Here is a 9,031-nt window from a genome sequence, read left to right as displayed (position 1 = left end):
GTTTGAAATTTCAAGGGGTGTGGGTTGACTTGTACCACTATTTGCCCAGGCAGGATCTCAGGATCTGAATATTGGCTTGAACTTAGGTTCAGTAGCTATGACAGCAGATGTGGGGTTAGGAGTGTGGTTTGTTCTTGGCTTGCTCTTCCTTCCTTGAATACAGCCTCTTGCTGACTCTGCTCTCCTCTTACCCCAGTGCTCCAGATATTCTCTGCCTACCTCTTGGGTTTTTCTTTTCTTGAAAGCTGTTTCACTCTATCTCCTTGTTGGTTCTTTCATTCCCGTATTTTGTTTGTGGCAATATTTTAATCTTGGTCAGAAAGAATTCTCTGGTGCTGCTTTGGTTTACTCCTCAATCTTGGTTCTGACCCTGGAAACTGTCTACATGTATTATTTCTTGAGTGATTTTAAAAACAAAGAAGAGACTAAGAGATCAATGGTTAGATGAGAAAAGGCAAAAAAAACCTAAATACCTCTACAGAACAACAACAAAAATATTGTTCTGTATGGAAAAAACATTCATTTAAAACATGCCATTTAAATTATAATGGGAATTGTAAAAAAATGAATATATAAAATGATAGCCTTAAAAATATTATGGTTTTTAAAGATTTATTAGTATCTACTAGAAAATAAAGCCATGTGCCATGCTAGCTTAGTTTGTTTAAAAGGTGTGCCTGCTGCCACCATGTTGGATAGAGAGCAAAGAGGAAGTGAGACGCCAGCCCCAATTTTATCCCTCTGTCTACATCATTGCATAACAACAGGAAGCCATAATGACAGGAAGCCATAATGTCATGAGCCAGTGGGCTCATGGGAAATGTGGTTCAAGGTCCCCAATATTTCCAATAACACAGAATACACTGCTCCCTCTAGTTCACCTCACACAAGATCCAAATATATGGTGCGTCTGTTCGACTTATATGTACTTTGGGTGATGATCATAACCTGAGTTAAGATAAATTCTGTTCTCATCACCCTTGGGGTAGCTCTATATTTGAGTATTAATTCTTTTAAAAAATCGCTGACTTTCCTGAAGGCCCATTGCAAAGTTCATTGGATCTTCCAGGATTTCCCCAACTGGGAAACTCCTACAGATGCACCATTATTGAGGATATACAAAAGGAAGAACAAGCCTCAGATCATTTAATATATCAGTAGAATAACAATGAGGGAATGAGGAGATACATTTTTATTTCTTTTCTCAAGAACAACCTCTCATTGAACATCTATCCCACTATTATTATTAATTCTACTGAACTGAGGGGACCTTGTGTTGGCATTTCTTTTGCAGGCTGGATGAAATTAAGACAGACAGTACAGTGAGATAAAGCAGAAATAGAATAGAATTCAGGACTCATTTTTCTGTCCTACTGAACACAGTAAAGGGAAGTCCCACTTATACAACAGATGAGCTCTTAAAGCTCTTCCCTGTCCCAAAGGGAAGGAAGCCAATTCAATTCAATCTCAATCTCTTTTTAGTTACTTACTTACTCACTGTTTTCATGAAGACTTTGTTCTATCAATAAAGCTTAAAGCCCTGTTCTTTTTATTGTTACTATTTGACATAACAGACACTTCCCAAAAAATACTCAAACATATCCCACCCCCCATAGTAGATTGCATCAAAAGAATTAAATAAAATTTCCTCCTTGAGAGATTGCAACTGATAGATGTCATTTTACTTTGTTGGAGTAACCCAGTGGTTCTCAAACTTTTTTGGCCTATCGCCCCCTTTCCAGAAAAAATATTACTTAGCACCCCCTGTCACATACTATCACCGCCCCCTTACAGTTATTCACTGCCCCAAAATGTACCTGTGGCCATCACTGCCCCCCTGGATTCCTGCACCATCCACCAGGGGGCGGTGGCACCCACTTTGGGAATCATTGGAGTAACCTAATGACCAGAAAGGATACATGTTATAATTCTGACAGTTTGTACAATCAGCTGCTATCTTTGATTAGGTTTTTGATGCCTTTTAATGTGGTCAGCCAAACAAAAAGTTTTTCTTCAGTGTCTACTATATTCCAGGTTCTATGTGAGGTGACAGTGGATACAGACACAAAGGCATAAGATAACTACAACTGTCAAGGAGTTTATATTCGAATGAGGGGAAACAAGAAGCACATATAAAAATATTCAGAATAAATATCGATTGACAACCATTTATTAAATGGTTTACTATGTGCCAGGCACATTACTAAACAAAGGGCAAATAAGGAAAAGTAAAAACATGATCCCTGCCCAAAGGATTTTATATTGAATGGGGAAATAATCATATATATATACTATATATATAATTAGGCATATTATATATAGTAAATAAAATGTAATCTCAAAAGGGAGGGCCTGGACAGGAACAGAAGTGTGTGGTCACTGGGAAAAGCTTTGTGCAGTATGTGGTATTTGAGCTAAGTTTGAAGGAGGATGGGGAAGCCAGGAATAGGAAAATGAAAAGGGAGAATATCCCAGGCATGAAACACAGTCAGCAAAAAGGCAGACAGTGGAGAGATAGAATGTTGGGTAGAAGAAACTTAAAGATGGCCAATACAGTGAGATTGCAAAGTAAAAGGAGGAAAGCAAATTGTAAGAAGACTGTAAAGGTAGGAAGGGGCCAGGTTGTGGAGGCCCTCAAAAGCCAGAGGATTTGAGATTTTATCCTGGGGCCTCTGTAGCTAACTGAACAGAGGAGTGATATAGTCAGATCTATGCTTCAGGGAAAATATTTTAATAGGCAAATGGAGAATGTATTGGAATGGATAGACTAAGACAGGGAAAACCAACCAGAAGACTACTGCAATAGTCCAAGTGTGAGACAATGGGCACTTGTGCCAGGTGTAAGAGGAGCTTATACAAGAGACATAGTGAAGTTAGAAATGACAAAATAACAATAAATTCAATATGTGGGCTGAGTGTGAGTCAGAAGGGGGAAATGATACCAAAATGACTAGCCTGTTGCAACTTGGCGACCAAGGGCATGATAGTGACCTCCACAGCAAAAAGGAAAGATAGATGGTTATGGGGAAAAGAATGATTTCCATTTGGGGCATATTGAGTTTGAGATGCCCACAATACATGAATGTGCTTAAGTTTGAAGTCTTTCTCATATGATTCACCAGAGCCTCCACTTGACTGGAATCTTGTCACTTCTATACCATAGTGAAATAATCAGGAAAAACTTCAACAAAATAAATCTAAGCACAAGTGCCTTGCAAGCTGGTTGGCATTAAGTTAAAGGAAACACTAATGAACCCAATGACCTACCATGATTCCAGAATGGTGCCCATCTACTGACAAAGGAGACGAATGAATGAAGAAATGAATGAAGCACATATAAAAGATACAGGATATAGATGCCCCAAATAGGATTTGCAAGATTGGCTTGGCTAAGCTTATTGTTAGAAAGGTTTTATATTGTTTTTAAGTTGAAAGTGTATTAGGGAACTATATTAGGGTGGTTTGGGGTATGGGATGAGATAGGCCAACAGTTAACTTTGACCAGGGCAGAGCCTAGTCTGAGATTCACACACAGACCACCCTCAGTATCAGAGAAAGTAATTTAATTTAATATAGAAAGGTTAAAGGGGAATAGGATAACCCTGATGCTAATTACCACTACCTAAAGTCCCCAAGATCTAAATGTCTCTTCCCGGAGAGTCTTCAGAGAAATTGTGGGACTACTTTTTTCCTCTCCTCTCTCACCTAAAAATTCCCAGTCCCTGCTCTAGCTAACCTGCACTAAACCCTCCTTGGTTAGTATTAAAGGAAAGGGTCTGTGGCAAGCTTGGCAGGGCCCAGAGAAAGGTCCCAGATCCAAAAAGGACCTAGACCTCTGCTTACGGACAGCTTGATGTTGATACAGGTAAGTGACAGTCTCTTAAGATCTTCTTCCAGGACACCCAGCACACAGACAGCACACAGGCAGCAATAAGGATAGGATAAAAACCTCAGGACTTGGCATCCACTCCTTCCAGGTTCACGTCCAGAGAGAGACAGGCAGCTCAACAGTCTCTGAGTTTTAGCTTAACCCTTCCCTGCAGCATTCCAGAATCTTTTATAGTTGGTCTCATGCCTCTGTCCTCTGCAAATCTACATTTCCCTTATCTCTTCCTTATAACAAAAGGAAGAAAAGAATATATGTTTAACAACTGAAAAAAAACACAAGTTAAAACATTTAATAATTTTTTAAACCCTAATATCTTTTTTTATATATATCCTTCTATATTAATTTTATTTGTTATAGGGCTAGGCAATGGGGGGTTAAGTGACTTGCCCAGAGTCACAGCTAGGAAGTGTTTGAGGCCAGATTTGAACCTAGGACTTCCCATCTCTAGGCCTGGCTCTCAATCCACTGAGCCATCTAGCTGCCCCCTAAAACATTTTTTTTAAGAGAATTCAATTAAGGGTCAGAGTTCTGAATCTGGAACAGCTGAGTTCAAGACCTAACTTTGACACACATGGACTCTGTGACGCTGGGCAAATCACAACTTCTCAGCAAAACAGGCAATTCTCTTAAGCGGTGGAACAGTTGTTGATCTGTATCACTGGAGGGAGTTTCCCCATATCAATGAAATCACATACAAACAAAAGAAAAACCAAAAAGTTTCTGTCTAGTTTTCACCTATCAGATTTGCTAAGAGCAAAGAACATTAAATTTATAATTGACTAAAAGAAATGTTCTGTGAAAACACTGTCAGTTCATTTTTATTGCTATACTAAGTTTAAAATTTATCACGTGCTTTTGAATATTACAGTATTTGTCTGCAGCTTTATTTATGAAAGACATTTACCTTTTCTAAAATCTTGTCTTTTGTATTGTGTTCAAATAGCATAGTCGTTGCAACTCATTTGATGTATCAAAGTAGACGACTTTAAGACAGGTGAAATGCCATTAAACAAAAATATCCATACAATGCCCATATCTGACAACTTAACATAGCCACCATTTGTACCGATATTGGAAACTGCCTGGGCAACACTGTGGCTCTATTATCAGATGGGGCACTGCCTTGAGTATTGTTGCTTAATGGTTACTCTTTGTTATAAGGGAGGAAGGTGCCTGCAGGAGGTTTAAATTTTGTTTTTGTTTTTGTTTTTCCTTGGAAGAAATGACTGATACAATGACAAAAGGAATCAAAATAACAAAAGGCAATAAAGTATCTTTAAAAAATAATATTTTCAATCCCATGGCATAGATTTTAAATAGTTCCAATCTATTCTGCTAGTGTAATTCACTCTCAGATGGATGACAATGCCTGTTTCTAAGTTTGGAATAATAACAGGGAAAGAAAACAAGAAGTTTCAGGTCGCACACTGCTTTAGTAAGAGCTCTAGCAGAAAGGTCAATAGGAAGTGATTTATTGAGAAACAATATACTGCCAAAAATAGGTTTGATTTGTACCAATCAACTCTGAATATGGGTCTGATTTTCTTTTCTTTTTTGCTCTTAGAGAATGTCAGTTCTGTAAACTGTTCTGTAAATCTGTAAAACAGAAAATAACTCACAGAGTGGTTACTTCACATAGCATTTGCTTCACAGACTTCAAGTTCTACATAAATGCCAAGCATTACACTTAGTATTTGCTTTTATCTTTATGCTTTGCCTTCTCCCATTAGAATATAAGCTCCTTGAGGGTAGAGGCTATCATTCTTTTTGCTTCTATTTGTATTCTCAGCTTGTTGACTTGATTCCACAACCTTACTTTATCTTTGAGATCCTCATCTCAATTTTCTAAAAAGAGACAAAAAGGGGAAAAAAAGGTACCCATCAAAATCTCCACTGTAGCAAGGTTATTTGGAATGTGGATAACATGGCATTTCACCTTTGATTCAATGGGAAATCATTCTTTAAAATGTTGGAATAAAAAAACAACTTTAAGCAGCAAATTATGATGGAATAATGAATAGTATATATTGTTACTAGCCATGTGGTCCTGGACAAGTCACTTAACCTCTCTATCCTCATCTGTAAAATGAATGGGCTGGATTAGATGACTCCTAGGGTCTCTTTGGCCTCTTTCATGATCCTTTCAAGTGGCAATCAATACAACTCCAACCCCCACTGCCTCCTGGTGCATTGCTCTATGTCTCTAAGGATATATGTTTAAGTGTATCTGTCTGTCTGTCCATCATCTGCCTATCTCCATCTATTTATCCATCTATCTAATCTCCATCCATTCAACCATCTGTCTAACGATCTATATAGTCTTCATATACAGTTTTTAAGTGACAGGGTTGACATTCAAACTCAGATCTTCTGACCACTTTCTACTGCACTCTATAACTAGGTAACTGAGGGGTGCAGTGGATAGATTTCATTATATTTACATATAATTAGTTTAGCTATTCCAAAAATGTTGGACAGCCCCTTTGTTTTTAGTTCATTCCTACAACAAAAATAGAAATATTTTTTACCTTAGAGGCCCATTCCACAGAAAGACCTAAGTTCAAATCCAGCCTCACTTACTAGTTGTGGAGGAGTTATCTAATCTCTAAATTTAGTTTCCTCATTTTTACAATGATTACATGTACAATAATGTAAAGCACTTTTTCCATATTAGTCATTTTGTGGAAGATAATTTGAACAAATAAAAATGAACAAATGAAATACGGTGTTTGACTTTTTTCTTTAAAGATATGGCAGGCATTCCCCAATCGATAAATGGGCAAGGGACATGAATAGGCAGTTTTCAGATAAAGAAATCAAAACTACCAATAAACACATGAAAAAAATGTTCTAAATCTCTCATAGAGAAATGCAAATCAAAGCAACTCTGAGGTATCACCTCACACCTAGCAAATAGGTCAATATGACAGTAAAGGAAAGTAATAAATGTCGGAGGGGATATGGCAAAATTGGGACATTAATGCATTGCTAGTGGAGTTGTGAATTGAACCAACTATTCTGGAGGGCAATTTGGAACTATGCCCCAAGACTGCCTGCCCTTTTATCTAGCCATACCACTGCTGGGTTTGTACCTCAAAGAGATAATAAAGGAAAAGACTTGTACAAAAATATTTATAGCTGCGCTCTTTGTGGTGGCAAAAAAAATTGGATAATGAGAGGATGTCCTTCGATTGGGGAATAGCTGAACAAATTGTGGTATCTATTGGTGATGGAATACTATTGTCCTCAAAGGAATAATGAACTGGAGGAATTCCATGTGAACTGGAATGACGTCCAGGAATTGATGCAGAGTGAAAGGAGCAGATCCAGGAGAACTTTGTACACAGAGACTGATACACTGTGGTACAATCGAACATAACGGACTTCTTTACTAGTAGCAAAGCAATGATCCAGGACAATCCAGAGGAACTTATGAGAAAGAACTCTATCCACATCCAAAGAGAGAACTGTGGGAACAAAACTCAGAAGAAAAACAACTCCTTGATTACATGGGTCAATGGGGATATGACTGGGGATTTTGACTTTAAATGATCACTCTATTGCAAATAATAATATAGAAATAGGTTTCTCACAAAGATATATGTATAATCCAGTGGAATTGCTCATCAGCTCAGGGAGGGGAGAGTGAAAAGGAGAGGGAAGGAGCATGAATCATATAACCATGGAAAATATTCTAAATTAATTAATTGACAAAAAAATCAAGATTATCATGATAATGCCAAAAATGAAAAAATACAAAAAATACAGATAACGCAGGAGTGGTGATGGGAGGGAAATACTTAAAGAGGGAAAAATTATTTAAGTAAATGTAATATTTGCATATTCAATTTGTTTATCATCAAATCTAACTTTTCTTATCCATTTCTTCTAACCTAGAATTTTTTTATGGGTGTCATGAACCCTTTTTTGTAACCCAGTAAAAGCATGGACCTCTTCTCAGGATGTTTTTGAGTATATATGATAAAAAACACATAGGATTACGAGGAAAATCAATTAGATAGAAATGCAATTGTCAAAATATGAAAGAAAAAGGTGTATATATAGCTTTTGACCTATAGTAAAGGCAATCATAAAAGAAATGTTATAATTAAAAGGTGATGGGTTGGCTGCATGGCAAGAGAGAGGGATTACCAGTCGATAGCTCATTTGTTCCACTGAAATCTTTGTATTGTCAGAAATAAAGGAAGATCCATGGTACTTTGGGTTACTAATGAGAGGTAAGAGTATCACAAGATGGGCAGACATGGATGGGTAAGCAATCTGCACTGCTGGAAGAAATATCCACATTGATGTGACACTGAATTCTTGGTTTCTTTTAAAGAAACAAAACAAGAAGCAAAGGAACAGAAAAGGTACCCCCCCAAAAAGCCTGAGACAGGCAAATGTTCTAGTTTTCAGAAAAGGGAATTCAACAAAACAGAAAAAGTTATTACGGATGCCAGTATGCACCTAGTAATAAATTATAAGTAATGGGAATAAATTATAATAAATTAACTTCCTTTTCTACAGTTTATTAGGTCAGGGGAATACCTAAACATAGTATGCCTACATATTTGACAATCTTTCATGATAGATACACTTGTGATAGATAAGTGGATTCTGAACAGCTTGAATTAGATCCAAATATGCATAACAGACGAGGTCAACTTGGAGGGAAGTTTATATTGACATGCCCTAATGCTTTCTTTGTTCCAGGTTCATCACTTTTTTTTTTTTTTTTTTGGTCTATAAGAATTTTAACTTCAGCACAGTTTTAGAAAGGGTCCAGTATGATGTATATACAAATTGATTAGAACAAGGCAAGGTCTGTGAAAAATCTATATGATAAAAAGCATTCCCTTGGGATCCTCTAACCTTGCATAGAGATGAGCTGGAGAAGTCCAGGTCTATAGGGAGATAGTCCAACTTTTTGTTTGCATAATGGACTGCCTCCAGCAATACACACATTCCCAGCTTTATAAGCACACTGTTCTTAATGAAGGGTTGCAGAGGTCTTCCTAGTGTTTAACTAATTGGTTAGGCTGCTGATAAAAGGAAATGGATGAATGGATGAATAATTGAGAAAAGCCAGGTTTTTATAGTTCCTTAAAGGTAGGATTAAAGTGTTAATCTTTTCTGTTT

Source organism: Gracilinanus agilis, chromosome 6 (assembly GCF_016433145.1).
Source record: "Gracilinanus agilis isolate LMUSP501 chromosome 6, AgileGrace, whole genome shotgun sequence".
Lineage (NCBI taxonomy): Eukaryota > Metazoa > Chordata > Mammalia > Didelphimorphia > Didelphidae > Gracilinanus > Gracilinanus agilis.
Note: the sequence above shows the minus strand (reverse complement) of the source record.